We start from the raw sequence: 16,180 nt of genomic DNA on the forward strand, positions 1-16,180 counted from the left end.
AAGCGTGGGCACCAACATGCACACACACACACACACACGCACACACGACGATACGTGGCATTGAAACCTGCCTGGACGCGCTTGGCGGGAGGCGTTACGGCAGCACTGAACGGGCCAAAAATGACCGCCACTTTGAACGAAGCCCCGGCGTCTGTTGCATCCGCGCCGGCTATACCGCGCGTCGCAGGCGAAACGTAACAGACCGCCCCGCCGGGAGAAGGAGATCCCGATGGTCAGGGGACTGCATCCGCTGTCCAGAGGGATGTCGCTCGATGATGCTCGTAATCGAAACCGGTCGTCCCTCGACGTTGCTTGAGCGCAGCGCACAGAGAAGGCCTCGTTCTCGGGTTCAGGATCACACAGGACACTGCAAAGTCACTTCGGGAGAGTTGCCATTTTTGTGCTCGTTCCCAGCAAGCGTTAGAACTACGCCGAAACGCAACCGCTCAGTTAGCAAGTACGAGACAACCCTCACTAAGCTCTGCCAGGCTCTTTCCCCTTTTATACTACTGCCTAGTTCCTTACAGTAGTCAAGCAGCACTCAGAACGCGTCCACAAATTGGAAAATTGCACTAGAAAGCACATAATCACTTTGAAACACTAAACAAAAGCAATATGTTAAAAATCCTGCCTCAGGAAGAAAACATCAGTAACAAACAACTTTGAGGCGGATTCCCACGTTAGGGGCTTCGACTTAAGCCATCGGCGTTACCGTTGAGACTCCCCTTTTTGTAACGCACCTCAAAGGAATATTGTTTCAAAGCGAGGCTCCAGCGCAGGAGGCGGCCATTTTTGGGAGAGATGGTCTGCAGCCATTGGAGAGGGCAGTGATCCGTCTCAATGACAAACCTCGAGCCGGCTAGGTAGCATGACAATTTCTGAACGGCCCACACGAGACACGCACACTCTTTCTCGGTGGCGCTGTACGCCTGCTCACGACAGGTCAGCTTACGACTAGCATACAGGACGGGGTGTTCCACTTCTCCATTGTCCCTTTGGCACAGTACAACGCCCATGCCTCGCTCACTAGCATCGCACTGAACAACGAACCCTTTTGTGTAGTCTGGCGATCGTAGCACAGGCTGGCTTGTTAGGGCGCTCTTTAGGGCGCTAAAAGCTCTTTCCTTTGTCTCGCCCCAGACGACTGTTTGGGGCTCTGTTTTTCTTAGAGCATCCGTCAGGGGAGCCGCAATATCGGAGTACCTGGGGATGTACCTCTGATAGTAGCCGGCGACACCTAAGAACGACCGAATATCGGTCTTCGTACGCGGTTGCGGGAAGTCTCGCACAGCGGCCACCTTTATTTCAGAGGGCCGGCGACGACCCTGTCCAATCACGTGACCGAGGTAGACAACCTCGGCCTGTGCTAATTGGCACTTGGGAGCCTTGACTGTCAAGCCCGCTTCGCGCAGCCGGGTTAGCACTGCCCGCAAGTGTGCCATATGCTCAGACCAGGATGCGGAGAATATCGCTACGTCGTCTAAATACGGTAAAGCGAATTCTTCCTGTCCCCGCAACACTTTGTCCATGAGGCTTGAAAAGCAGTATGGCGCGTTCTTCAAACCAAAACTCAAAACTTTAGGACGGAATGTTCCCATTGGTGAAATGAACGCCGCATACCTACTAGCCTCTTCTGTAAGTGGAACCTGCCAATAACCCCTGACAAGATCTAGGGTGGAAATAAACTGAGCGCTACTAACTTTCTCAAGGCGCTCCTCGATGTTAGGGATCGGATAAATTTGATCCTTAGTGATGGAATTAAGCCTGCGGTAGTCGACGCAAGGACGAGGTTCCTTGCCCGGTACCTCAACTAAAATCAAAGGGGAGGTATAATCACTCTCACCCGCCTCAATAACTCCGAGCTGTAGCATTTTCTTTACCTCAGCCTCCATAATATCGCGCTGGCGGGGTGACACCCGGTACGCCTTGGATCGTACTGGCTCTGGGGAGGTAAGTTCTATATCATGAGTAAGGACAGAAGTCCTACCAGGCCTCTCAGAGAACTGACCTTGAAACTCTTGTAAGAGTTGGTGTAGTTCGGTTTTCTGCTCAGGCGACAGCGGTGCTTTACTGAGTAAGTCACTAATGACCTGATCAGTGTCTTCCCTGTTCGTCACTGAGCCTAGTCCCGGAAGCTCGACCGGAAGCTCTTCGGGAACGTTTACCATCATACACACCACTGCTTCCCGTTGTCTATAGGGTTTGAGCAGATTACAGTGGTAAACTTGCTGTGCTTTCCGCTTTCCTGGCAGACTCACCACGTAGTTCACATCCGACAGTTTTTGAACAATCCGTGCTGGGCCCTCCCACTGCACGTCGAGTTTGTTTTTTAGCGATGTGCGCAATATCATTACCTCATCGCCCACCTCAAAACGACGGGCCCTGGCTGTCCGATCATAATAAACCTTGGCCCTCTGCTGGGCCTTTGCCATTGCTTCACCTGACAACTCCTGTGCCCTTCTTAAGCGTTCGAGGAGACTAAGCACGTACTCGACCACGACTGGGTCGTCGCCCCTGCCTTCCCACGAGTCTCGAAGCATGCGAAGCGGAGACCGCAGCGAGCGACCGTACACCAGCTCAGCTGGCGAAAACCCCGTAGCCGCATGCGGCGCGGTCCTTAATGCAAACATCACCCCAGGCAGACACAGCTCCCAATCACTTTGTTGCTCAAAACACAATGCTCTCAACACGCGCTTCATGACGGAGTGGAGCTTCTCAACGGAATTCGACTGTGGGTGGTACACTGAGCTGTGTAACAGCTTTACCCCACACCTTTCGAGAAAGGCTGTCGTCAAAGCGCTAGTAAACACTGTGCCCTGATCTGACTGGATTTCCGCAGGAAAACCAACTCGCGCAAATATGGACAGTAGTGCATTGACTATCTCAACTGAGCTGAGTTCTTTAAGCGGCACTGCTTCAGGGAACTTTGTCGCTGGGCAGATCACAGTCAAAATGTGTCTGTACCCCGTGGCTGTTACCGGCAGAGGTCCCACTGTATCAATAACGAGCCGTCTAAAAGGCTCCGTAATGATAGGTACCAACTTCAACGGCGCCCTCGATTTGTCCCCTGGTTTGCCCACCCGCTGACAGGTGTCACATGTCCTCACAAAGTGTTCTACGTCACGAAAACACCCTGGCCAATAGTACTCTTGCAAGAGACGGTCCTTAGTCTTCTTAACTCCTAGGTGTCCGGACCACGAACCGCCATGCGACAAGCGCAACAGATCCTGACGGTAGCACTGAGGCACGATCAGCTGATCGAACTCGACTCCTCTGCGGTCTAGATACTTCCGGTACAGGACCCCACCTCTTTCCACAAAACGAGCATTTTTCTTGGCGATACCTTCTTTGACATTGCAGCGCATGTTTTCTAGGCTGCCATCCTTTTTTTGCTCGGCTATCAAAGCCGACCGGCTGACTTTTAGCAACCTATTAAGTCCATCGGACGTAGGCGCGATGAGCAAATCTGCAGATAGCACTTCTAACTTTCCCGTGTCGGGCATTTCCTCTCCAGTACCTGGTGCCTTCAACGCTACAGGCTCAATTTTATTCAGTTCGGACGTGCTCTGAATATCAGCTTGCTGCGCCTCCGACCCTTTCTCATTGTTCGACAACGTCGGCCCCGCAACTACCGCCTTTGCAGCGAGCTCCCGAACTCTCGATCTGGTTAAGGCCTGAACGCTAGCCTCACCAAACAAAAGCCCCTTCTCGCGCAGGAGGTGATCGGACCTGTTCGAAAATAGGTACGGGTACTGGGGGGGGGGGGGGGGGGGGGCAGCATAGATGACACTGCGGCCTCCGTCTCAATTGCTCCGAAAGGTCCTTCAATAAGCACTTTTGCTACGGGCAGACACACGCTATGAGCTTCCACGGCTTGTTTGATCCATGCGCACTCGCCCGTGAACATATCGGGTTCTACGTAAGAGGGGTGAACTACATCCATTGTAGCTGCGGAATCACGAAGCACTCGGCACTCTTTCCCGTTCACGAGGAAGTCTCGCATGTAAGGCTCGAGAAGCTTCATGTTCTCGTCAGTGCTGCATAATGACAAAAACACGACTTTTGTTTTTGTTTCTGGACACTGCGCCGAAAAGTGACCCGGCTTCTGGCACGTATAACACACGCGCGCGCGCTTGCCTCGTCTCGAACCGCTTTCTGCGTTCGGCTTCGGCTGCCGCCGTCTCCTTACGTTCGGTCGGACTGCTTTCACTCGCATCCGCACTACGTGTCCCCCCCCCCCCCCCCCCCCTTGCTCTCATGGGTGTGAACTTCGGCCTCTCAGACTTGGAGCCAAATTCACCCTTTTGACCGTCCCTAGCTCCGCGAGCCCGACGCGTCACAAACTCCTCGGCTAGCTCGGCGGCTTTAGCCACAGTACTAACGTCTGGCCTATCCAAGACCCAGTACCGCACGTTCTCAGGTAACCGACTATAAAACTGTTCCAGCCCGAAACACTGCAGAATTTTCTCGTGGTCACCAAACGCTTTCTCTTCTTTGAGCCACTCCTGCATGTTTGACATAAGCTTGTAGGCAAACTCTGTATATGACTCGCTTCTGCCTTTTTCATTTTCCCGAAACTTCCGACGGAACGCCTCCGCTGACAGCCTGTACTTTTTTAGCAGACTCGATTTCACTTGGTCGAAATCCTCTGCCTCCTCTCTCTTCAAGCGAGCGACTACGTCGGCCGCCTCGCCGGGTAACAAAGTGAGCAAGCGCTGTGGCCACGTTTCCCGAGAGAACCCCTGCTTCTCGCACGTTCGCTCAAAGTTAACCAGGAACAAACCAATGTCCTCTCCAAGCTTAAACGGCCGCATCAGGTCAGTCATTTTGAACGATACCCGTTCTCCTGCACCGTGTGCCTGACTTCCATTACGAGCGCGTTCCATCTCTACCTCGAGACGCTTCATTTCCAAAGCGTGTTGACGGTCGCGCTCTTCTTTCTCTTTTTGCTCTTTACGTTCGCGCTCCTCTTTCTCTTTTTGTTCTTTACGTTCGCGCTCGTCTTTCTCTTTTTCTTTTTGTTCTTTACGTTCGCGCTCGTCTTTCTCTTTTTGTTCTTTACGTTCGCGCTCCTCTTTTTGCTCCCTCTCCTCAATTGTCTCAAGGCATTCCGACAGCTCGTCATCCTCAGCCTCCAACTCAAGAATAGCCCTTAGCAGTTCTGGTTTTCTGAGTTTGTCTGAGACATCCAGACCCAACTCTCTTGCAAGCTCCAGCAATTTCGGTTTGCGCAACGACTTCAAATCCATGGCTGCTCCGAATGCTGCTTTCTCTACTGCCTACTATTGTCTTGCCGCAAACTAACCCGGCAGCAACGACAACACAATTATCAGCTCTGTTTCTGACACTAACAAAAGCCTGGCAAAACTCAGAAGAAGAAAGTCCCGCACTCACCAAACCTCGCAGCCAAGAATTCAGCGCAGTCGTTCCGCTGCAGGCAACCAGTCATCACACAGGGCTCGTTGCACTGCTCCCGGATGGTCGTTGTGCTGCTCAGCATACAGTTGACCGCATATCTTCGCTGCTGGCCTCCGTTGTCGGGATCTCACCGCTGGCAACCAGTTGTTGCAAAAGGGTTGCAAGCCCCAAGGGTAGCGTTGGCCTGGCGGCCTGGGGCAAAGCTGGAAACATCCGCAGGTACCGGCAAAGGATGAGTCGACTGGCAACAGAACAACTTGTTTATTCTGGCTTCGCAAAAGAGCAGCCGGTCAGGGCGACCACGTTACTCGAAGGAAGAAATCGAAGTCTCCCGCAACTAAATTTTTACCTATACAGGCCTGGTCTTGCGATCTCCCCATTGTGTCCGTATTGTGCGGAGCCGGAAACAATAGAGCACTTTCTTCTTTTTTGCCGTCGCTACTCATCGATTAGGAGGCGACTATTAGAAGTTCCAATACAGAATCTCAGTTTGCGCCTGTCTTCTGCGGCTGTTCTGTCTCTTGGCGCTTCTATGCTTGGCCATACCAATGGGAATGTTTGCTCTGCCGTTCAAAATTATCTACTAGAATCAAAACGTCTACCTTCATGAGCTTTCGTCCTGCCCATCCCATTATCAGCTTCTGTATTTCGGTTTTTACAACCACTTATAGTAATCCCTACCCCTTCTTTGTCTAAATTTTAGTTTGTATGACCCCCCTAACCTCCTGCAACCACCTCGGCTACGAAAACTGTGCAATCCAAATTTTGGTAGGTCATCCCATGCTTGCCACATGCAAGTGGTCATTTAAATAGTCACCGCCTGGTTATGGCCAATCCCCCTTGTGGGTATGTGCCATTGTGTGAGGTCAACAACAACAGCAAGATCGCGCTGGTCTATAGTCAGCGAAGCCGGACCTCAGCGTCCGTAGCAAACTGACCGCCAGCCGAAACGCCCAAGAGTCCTGTGGCCTCGACCCGTCAGAGCACCGCCAGCCGAGAGACGCCGGAATGGCAGGCCACGGGAGAGCCGAAGCAGCCGCGGCCCGCCGACCCGAGACGATTGGAATGGAGCCCCGATCTGCCGGACCTACAACCAGAGGCTCCTGAAAGCCAGCGGTGAGCGGACCACCAGTTTCGCCTTCAGGCAGAGAGGAATAAATATTGTTTTGCCGGGTTACCACCTTGTTGGCTCATTTCTCCTCGCTTCAGCAGGACCCGTAGATTTTGTGACTGACCCCCGACAGGTGGGAACGTCACACATGGATGTTGCTCACCCGTCCTATGTTTCCTCCACGGACTACACCTGCGAATGCGCCTGGATTAAGCAGGTCGCCGAAGAACAGAGTGCATGCTTGCCTATAGCGAAGGTGACTCTAGAGGGGACTTTTGGCAGGCTAGACACAGAAGCGGCAGTTAGCGCAAACTTGCCGACACACTTGCCCTACCTATTTTCGAACAAATCCGAGCAGCTGCTGAAAGAGAAAGGTCTCTCTTTTACCTCGGGCTTGGCTTGCATGGCGCTAACACGTTCTCGAGTGCGACAGCTCGCAAAGAAACTCGACTGCGCTCCGATAGATGAGCAGGTACCGAACCATTCTCCCGACCAGCCGGGGGATTCTTGCAGGAAAACTGATCCGTCTAAACCACATGAGCATGACCATGAAGGTGTTCCCGAACCAGCGGTAGCTCATGAAATCCAACGAACTGCCGATTCCGTAGTGAATGGGGCAGCAGGAACCAACGCGAAGGATTCGACATTAACACCTGCTTCGACTTCTTGGGAGGAGTTGACTAAGGTTGATAGGAAAGCACTCATTGCAGAGCAGAAAAGCGACCCATCGTTATGAGCTCTAAGCAATAATTTGAGAGAGGGAGTCGCCAGAAAGAACATCAGCTTTCATGAGAAATCAGACCTTCAGTACCGGAAATACTGCGACTCAAAGGGACGCGCATATGAGCAACTCCTGGTGCCTGAGAAGTACCGGCGGCAGCTTCTAGGGCTCGCACACGGAAATACATGGGCGGGCCACCTGGGCATAAAGAAAACAAAAGCTAGATTAGCCGTCGAATATTACTGGCCTGGCTGCTGGAAAGATGTGGAGCAGCTTGTTAGATCTTGCGACACCTGCCAGCGGGTCGGCAAGTCGACGGATAAATGGAAAGCGCCCACGACACTAGTTCCCGTCATTACAGAGCCCTTTCGGCGTCTCGTAATAGATACTGTCGGCCCGCTGCCAGCGTCCAACTCTGGTTGTCGCTACATTCTGATCTCACTGTGCGTGGCAACCAAATTTCCCGAGGCCATTCCCTTGAAGGAGCTAAGTTCCGCATGTGTTGTAGACGCCCTTTTGTGAATTTTCTCTCGCGTGGGGTTCCCTGCAGAGATACAAAGCGATAACGGGAGCGTGTTCACAAGCTGCTTGACAACAACTTTCTTTGAACGGTGTGGGATGAAAATAATCCGTAGTTCCATTCACCACCCTCAGTCAAATCCAGTCGAGCGCAGTGCTAAAGCGGATACTTAGGTCTCTGTGTTTTGAGCATAAGGGAGATTGGGAGGGCTGCATTCCAGCAGCAATCTTTGCAATGAGATCCGTCCCCCACAAAAGCACAGGATTTAGCCACGCTGAACTAGTCTACGGGCGTGACTTGAGGACCCCGTTGCGCATGCTGAGGGAGTCATGGGAGGGTTACGGAAAGGATCCCTGTGTAGTGGAATACGTTCTAAAGCTACTGGAAAGACTTGCGAAAACCAGAGACCTCGTGGAAGCAAATGTCTGAGCAGCGCAGCAGTCACTGTCTAAAGTGTACTACGACAAATCTGCACGCAAGCGCACCTTTCAATCTGGTGACCAGGTGATGTTGCTGCGTCCGTCAAAAAGGAACAAGCTTGAGGTGCAATGGGAAGGGCCAGCTAAGGTGGTGTCCAAGCTTTCGGACACCAACTATGAGGTAAAATTTAAGAACACAATCGGATAATCCACAGTAGTTTGATGAAGCATTATGTGCAGCGTCAGGCCATGGTTAACAAGGCGCTGAACATGCCAGAGGAAGAGATCTCAGACATACCTTATGTCCCACATGAGGACGAGCAAGCAGCGAATGAGCTGCTAAATTCAATCGACACCGAGCCACGTTTGACGGAAAGTCAACGCGGAGACATGAAAAACGTCGTCCGCGACTTCGAAGCGGTGTTTTCAAACAAGCCAGGGAAAACAACCCTCATCGAACACGACATTCAGCTGTCCAGCGAACAGCCGATCAGGAGCAAACGGTACCGTGTCTCTCCAAGACAAAAGGAAATTATTGAGACGGAGATCCGCCGTATGTGCGAACTTGGCGTCATAGTGCCCTGCGAAAGTGAGTATACGTCGCCAATCATTATTGTAGAGGTTCCAGACAAGGATCGAGACCTTGCGTGGACTACCGGAAACTGAATTCAATCACAGTGGACCAGACCTACCCCATTCCGAACATCCAGGAGAGGGTTGAAATAGTCGCTAAATCAGAATATATCCACACTGGATTCCGTTCGTGGTTACTGGCAGGTGCCACTCACTGAGCGCGCCAGAAGGTACGCAGCATTCGTGTCCTCCGCGGGCACGTTTCGCCCTGTAATGTTGAGCTTCGGCTTGAAAAATTCTCCGTACTGTTTTTCAAAGTTAATGGACCAAGTGCTGCGGGGACTTGCAGATTTCGCTCTCCCCTACCTTGACGACGTGGCCGTTTTCTCACAAAACTGGGAGGAGCACATTGAACACCTGCGTATTGTGTTGAGCCGACTGCTTGAGGCCGGTTTAACGGTAAGGGGGGAAATGCACCTGGGGTGCGCCGAAGTGAACTATCTTGGGCACGTGGTTGGACGAGGCCAACGCAGACCCGCAGAACTTAAAGTGGCTGCCGTGGTGGAGTACCGCCGCCCAACCACAAAATCGGAACTCATGGCTTTTCTTGGCCTAGCAGGCTATTATCAACATTATGTAAAGGACTACTCTGATTTAGCAAGCCCCCTGAACGACGCGCTGAGAAAAAGTGGGCCTGCCAATCTTTCTTGGGACCAAAAGAAAGAGAAGGCATTTCAGAGTCTGAAAACGGCCCTAAGCGAGCGCCCAATACTGGCAGCGCCGGATTCCTCGAAAACCTTTATCATACAATGTGGTGCCAGCGACCGCGGGTTAGGCGCTATTCTTTGCCAGGAAAGCGATGGCAGGCACACACGGCCTGTCCTTTACTTGAGCCGCAAGCTCAGCACGCGGGAAGAGGCGTATAGCACGCATGAAAAAGAATGCGCATGCCTCGTTTGGGCTATTGACAAACTGGCATGCTGCGTCTCCGGGTCTAGTTTCACAGTAGAAACGGACCATTGCCCTTTGACTTGGCTGCACAATATGTCGCCCAAAAATGGTCGTCTACTGAGGTGGAGCCTGGCACTCCAGCACCACAGCTTCGAGGTTCGCTACAAGAAAGGCAAGCTCCACACAAATGCCGACGGGCTAAGCTGAGCCTTTTAGCTGGTAAAGATTTTACCAAAAGGGGATGTTCCCCAATTTTTAGTTTTGGAGATTTATTTCATATTCTCTTCCTAATGGAGAGCGTATATCTCCCACTTTCTTTGCAGTAATGTTGTTCATAATCAGGTAAAGGAGTACGTTTTCCTTTTGGCCAAGGATAAGAGCGAGTGGTGTAACGTACCTTGCCTCTGAGGTATTGGGGCGGGCAAAATTGAACGCGCCACGTCGGCCAAACCCAGTCACCTATTCCCGTACCGCGTGCCCTCTAATCACCAACCTGGTTTCATTTAGCGATTTTTTTCCCTTCCTAGTGCACGTCGAGCGGGAGCATACGCCTTGGACAGGTGACATGCCTAAACTCCTCGTCGGGAGACACCATGTGTTCATTCAGGCAAAACATTTGATTTCTTCAAGTTTTAGTTGACGTTTTTTAGCTAGGTGCAGTTTTGGCCCTGAGTTTTGGTCTGGCGGGATGAGTGGGTTCTGATGGCGCTTGCTTTTGTCAGGTGTGGTTTGGCGTCTGTGATCCCTTTTGGCTAGCATTGCAGAGAATTTCCCAAAACGGCCATCTGACGAGGGGAAGCGTTGCCGAGCTTCGGCACTGAAGGTCATCCGAAGACTCCCAGTGAGCATCTGGTTCCTGGCACGCCCAGTCAGCCGAGCTACGTGCGAGCAGTTCATCTTCCGGGCGCAATATCTGGCGGCGGGGGTGCTGTTGTGCTCGCGCTCCCTTCCTGCTGTTGAGTTCGAAGAATTTGGACATGGGGAGGATTCCCTGAAAACCACCGCGAAGGTGAATGAGCCCTCTGCAAGAAACGTGGCTGCAAGAATGCCGGAAGCAGCTTCGACAATGGCGTCACCACGTGTTCGAACATGCCATCGGGTCGACGAACGGAGTGTAATTGTCCTCTTCAGTCACGCTGGGGTTGAACAATTGCCCGAGAGCTGCGCCTTCGACAGAGGTTCCGCGTTCCGGTCATCAGTACAAGATCTTTCAACCCCTGCTGGGAGACAGCCCGCATTCCTGTGTCACGCAGGCGCCTTCCTGTTCCACATGGGCGCAGTCCGGACCCAGGTGCACGCCCACCTGGAGGCCAAATGGACGACAACGTGAACGGGTCCTGTTCTCTTTCCATCGACCGAGCTGCGAGAGAACATCAGTACCGCCCTGCCGTGGGTGGTACCATCAGTGCCATCGTTTGATTGGACATCATTTTTCGAACTGTATTCCCCAGCTAGGGATCTGGGGAATACGAAGAGTATCTGCTGGTTTGGTACCAGAGGAGAGCCCCGCTCTTGAGAGATGCCCTTTTGCTGGGAGAGACTCCTGACTGCTAAGAAGCTCTCTTTACTGAGCACTCTCAGTTGCTCTCACCTGTACAGGATGTAAATAGTCTTTGTATAAAGTTTTCCAAGTTTTCTTCCTCCGATCGTCCTCGTCTCTTCTCCGGCCCAGCCACGCTACCTGAATCCCAACAATATCCTGTGTGCGGAACGCTCTCAATGTTACAGACGCCAAGCCGCGTGTGCTCGGATAGATCACGCTGGCCTCTCCGGATCGAGAAGTAGCGTATAGCCTAGACTTTGGGCTGTTTCCTATATCCTTGTGCCTTTCTTCCAGCATCTCTTATACCACCATGCCTTGTGTGGTGCGTTGGCTAGTCTCCTACTACTACCAACATCTATAACAACAGGTATGTATATAATAGGTCTGTATATATCTATATCTACAACAGGCACATATATATATATATATATATATATATATATATATATATATATATATATATATATATATATATATATATATATATATATATATATATATAATAGGTCTATATATACTTATATCTACAAAAGGTATTTTATCTTGAGGAATGGACGGATGAGCTGATTAGGGACGCGGAAAATGCCACTACTAAGGCTGAGCAGACAAGTAAGCAGATGATGATCGTCCCAGAAGCTTGATTTTTACATTTGTGGGAAGCACAAAAAAGCCCTCAGAAACGATAGCTTAAGCAAAAGCACAATCGTCGGCTCCGTAAATGCCTGAAACAGTTGGAAAGGGAGATAAAAACTTACACCAAAGAACTGAGTCGACAGCATGGGTACCAGGTGTAGCTGTGACCGCCTGGATGGTCAGCTTGGATGTCAGAACTCTTGGTTTTTACTTAAACATCTTCTGGATCCAGAGCATACCAAATCGCCATCTCAAAAGAATATGCAAAGGATCATACATGTGTACAAGGGGGACAATGACTCCTTGATGGCTACTCTTAAAGATACGTATTTGAATACTCAGACTGACATATTCCTTTGCCACTGGTGTATCAGCTGGGAAATAGAACCTAGACCTTGACAAGGATATCACAAAATCCAAAGTCAGGGCTGTTCTTAACAACATTAAAACTACCGCTGCGGCAGGCGAGGACCGTATTACTAATGCTACGAAACCTGGACGACCAGTCCATAACGGAGATCACTGATCTTTTCAATGGATATTGGAAGGAGGGTGTTCTGCGTCCAAGCTGGAAGCATGTCCGGGTCATCTTTATTTCCAAACCCGGCAAGAAATTAGAACTGGGAAGCCTCCGCCCGATCTCCCTCACCTCTTGCCTGGGTAAAGTAATGGAACACATCATCCTAAATGGTTAAACACATATGCGGAAACTGAGGGCCTTATGCCTCATACTATGATTGACTTTAATTAAACCGGGTATGTCTACACAAGATATCATGTGGCGGATACAAAATGACATCCTACACCAGCGGCCAGTTAAGGGTGCTCGAACTATTTTTGGGCTGGACGCGAGTAAAGCTTTCGATAATGTTTCACATGCAGCTGTGCTCCCTAACCTGGAAGACATAAATTTATGGACCCGTACCTATAACTACATTGCTAATTTCCTAAAAGACAGGACTGCAGAGATCCACCTGGGAGAACTCAAGAGCGGGAGTATCAGTCCAGAGGCACTCCACAAGGAGCAGTTCAATCTCCCTTTCTTTTCAACTCAACAATGCGGAACCTGGCCCCACTATCGGATAGCATCTCGCATATTAAACACTCAATCTATGCGGATGATATCACGATCTGGACGAACAGGGGATCGGACGGAGAAATTTGTGAGGCCCTGCAAAGTGTAGCAGATGTCGTTCAGTCCTTTGTGCAACAAAACGGCCTCACCTGCTCGCCTAACAAATCTGAGCTCCCTGTTATTCGAGGCAGAACAAAGAAAAATGAACAAAAGAGCAGCATGGAGAGCATAAACATCACTGTGGCTGGGAATCCCGTGCCGGAAGTCCTGGTTATCAGGGTGTTAGGTATGTTTATCGAGAGTAACACATACAATGGCGAAGCCATCAAAAGATAACAGACGACCTCGCCAAATTGTCGGACTCAAGAGAGTGGGCACAAAGCACCGTGGGATGAAGGAGATTTATGCATGCTAACCTAGGCTTTTCTTGTTAGTCGAATCACTCCTTCCCATACTATCACCTTCGTCTTAATGAGCAGGAATCTGTGAATAGTGTCATACGTGCGGCGTACAAAGCTGCTCTCAGACTGCCCAAATTTGCCAGCACTGAAAGGCTTCTCAGGCTGCGAGTCTATAATACCCTAGATGAACTAATTGAGGCCCACAAAACATCACAGATTGAAAGGCTCTCTCGTACTGAGGCTGGGATAGACATACTAAGCAAGCTGAACATTAATCCTGTAATGGAATCGGAAGGCCGAACGCCACTTCCAGACGTCTTCCGACATCAATTAATCGCCAAATCAATACCTAAGGATATGCATCGGGGCAGACACAATGGGTGACGAACAGCCAGAGCTGATGCATAGAAAGTCGAGTATGACTGCAATCCCCATGCAGTATTCGTCAATGCAGCTAAGCAAACCTACCATAAATTGTGCATTGACTGGGAAAGGAAGTATAATTTACCCGGCTGTGGTTAAAGCAGCCTTAGTTGTAGAAGCCAAAGAGGCTGCCGTGGTGCTATAGCCATCACGGATCCATCGACGCAAACCGTCATTCATAAGTGACTCCAAGCCGACCATCACGAATTTCTGTAAAGGCACAGTAAACAAGAAGGTAGCCCGCATCTTGAGGGGTTGCACTCCACAACATTTAATACAATTGGTAGCTCATTCAGGAAATTGGGGGAACGAGGAGGCAGATTGCATAGCCCGAGGTCTGACCACGTACCATGCAATAACTATTATAAGGATAGAAGACGGATTTTTCCGCCTCCGCATGGGGACCTTAGCAAAGCACAGGTTACGATGCTAAGAGGAATCCAGACTCGATCCATTCTAAGCCCCCAAAGGTTATCATTTATTACATATGGGGAGTATAAACCCGCCTGCCTAAAATGCCAGCAATTGGCAACTCAAGATCATATAATGGGTATGTGAGGTAAAGCCTACACCCCATAATCTCCTGCCAGCTCCCTCCAAAGAGAGCTGGAATCAATTGCTGCTGGAGCAGAAGACAATACAGGAAGCACTTGTTAACTGGACCTTGAAGGTCACCCATCTGAATCCGAATGCCGTTGAAAAACATCATGTAGCAGCCGAAGTTTGGCAGTCGAGTCGAATGACATTTGGTTGGAAGGCATTCAAAACGAACGTGTGGAAGGGGTATAGGTGGCAACATAGCCTCCTATGCTATATAGGAGGATATATACATTACACATTCTACAAAATGAACTGAACAGAGACGTCGAAGATGTTTAATTAGCTGCAAAGACTACTACCGATGAACACAGTTTTTACTTTGAAGAAATGAATGGGACTTTGCCTCTAAAATCTTTTTCTTGGCCCATGAGTCTTGTGAGTAATTATCCAAAAATGACGTTCGTCGGGGAGACGTTGTCTTTGCTTGTGCCTTCCATGTGTTTTGCAGAGGACATACCAACGGTCGTCACCTTTCTTGAAGTAGCAATCTTTGCACCGTTTCGTGAGAACGTCCATATCTTTAAACGTCCTCACTGCAACTTGCATGGTCGACTCTGCTACAAATGGCAGCCTGAACGCGTTTTTTCGATGGCCAATACTTGCAGCAAGGGCACTAAAATTTCGTGCCAGTGTACTAGGTTGAGTCTGAAGGCGCGCGAGATGGAGTGCGACTACCGAGCTTCGAAGCAAAAATGCCATTGCTGTATGACGACGGGAAGCAGTCGGCGTGGTCTTTCGGTTACCTGAAAGAAAGAAGAGTAGAGTTCAATATGCATTTCAAGTGCAAAAAGTACAAATGAAACTAAATGCATAGCTAGGCGCATGGTATCTGTGCCAAGGCAAATTTAATCGAGAATTGGGGACTGAGAAACGTGACCTTCGCATGCGTGTCCTACTGTGAATTTTTCTGAAGCCAGGAGGGAAATGAGGCGTTCAGATATCAGCATGTTTGTCTGGAGAGTTGTGCTTCGGGAAAAATAAATATTTGCATAACTACGGTGTTAAGGCCATACTGATAGTGTTTTTGTCGTTTTGTATGTCTATGTGACTGCGTTCGAGCGCCAGCACTATCTATGAAAACAAATACAGACTGTTGGAACAATAAACGCGCACCGTAAAATGCTTTTCTCAGTTAAACCGCTCGCTTATTCGAGCTGGCATTTGACGCAGATGGCATACAAGAGTCTTGCTTTTTCAATACCAAGTTTGGGTGATGCACTTTCCTGATTTGATGAGAATTATAAATCCGCGTCGTCTGCAGCACTGGAGGCTCCCCCGTAGCAAACAGTTTTGGCATAGTGCGCGTTGAGTGTTTCAACATTCAGTACGTGCGTTAAAAAACTCGCTTTCTTTACTCCGCAGAGTACTGCTCAAGCGCACTAGACAAGCCTGCTCACGCCTGAGCAGCCTTGCTCCCTTTGCTGGCTGTGATACAGTGGCTAGAACTGTAGCTGTGGAAATTGCGGTGAGGATGGTTATTCCAGGGCTAACAAAACTAGAGCAGCATTTCCACCTACTTGCACTGAACGCTCATACACTTGCATATGAAGATGGGATCCCCGTCGCACTTCAGTCGCTTCAGTTTTTACGACCACACGCCAGCACGACAACGGACTACGGCGGTAGGGTGTCTAACTGCGGCTGCGGCCTTCGGCTAGTTCACTTGCCTAGTGGCTAGTTCACTGGGGTCACTGAAAGACGTGCCACCCAGTTAATTTTGCATCTTCGTTTCAAACGGTAAAACAAAATGCAAAATTGGTAAATTTTATAATATATTTTGGTTTAGTACAGC

General features: G+C 50.1%; 1 long non-coding RNA gene across 1 annotated transcript; it reads right to left on the reverse strand.

Annotated features, from left to right (window-relative positions):
* Positions 1-14,636: 14,636 nt before the first annotated feature.
* On the reverse strand, positions 14,637-15,996 carry LOC144113954 (uncharacterized). Its single transcript, XR_013310923.1, has 2 exons — positions 15,906-15,996; positions 14,637-15,131 (listed from the first exon to the last, which is right to left on the reverse strand). It is a non-coding gene; the product is annotated as an uncharacterized LOC144113954 (long non-coding RNA).
* Between the last annotated feature and the right edge of the window lie 184 nt (positions 15,997-16,180).

This window comes from Amblyomma americanum, chromosome 1 (assembly GCF_052857255.1).
Source record: "Amblyomma americanum isolate KBUSLIRL-KWMA chromosome 1, ASM5285725v1, whole genome shotgun sequence".
Taxonomy (NCBI): Eukaryota; Metazoa; Arthropoda; class Arachnida; order Ixodida; family Ixodidae; genus Amblyomma; species Amblyomma americanum.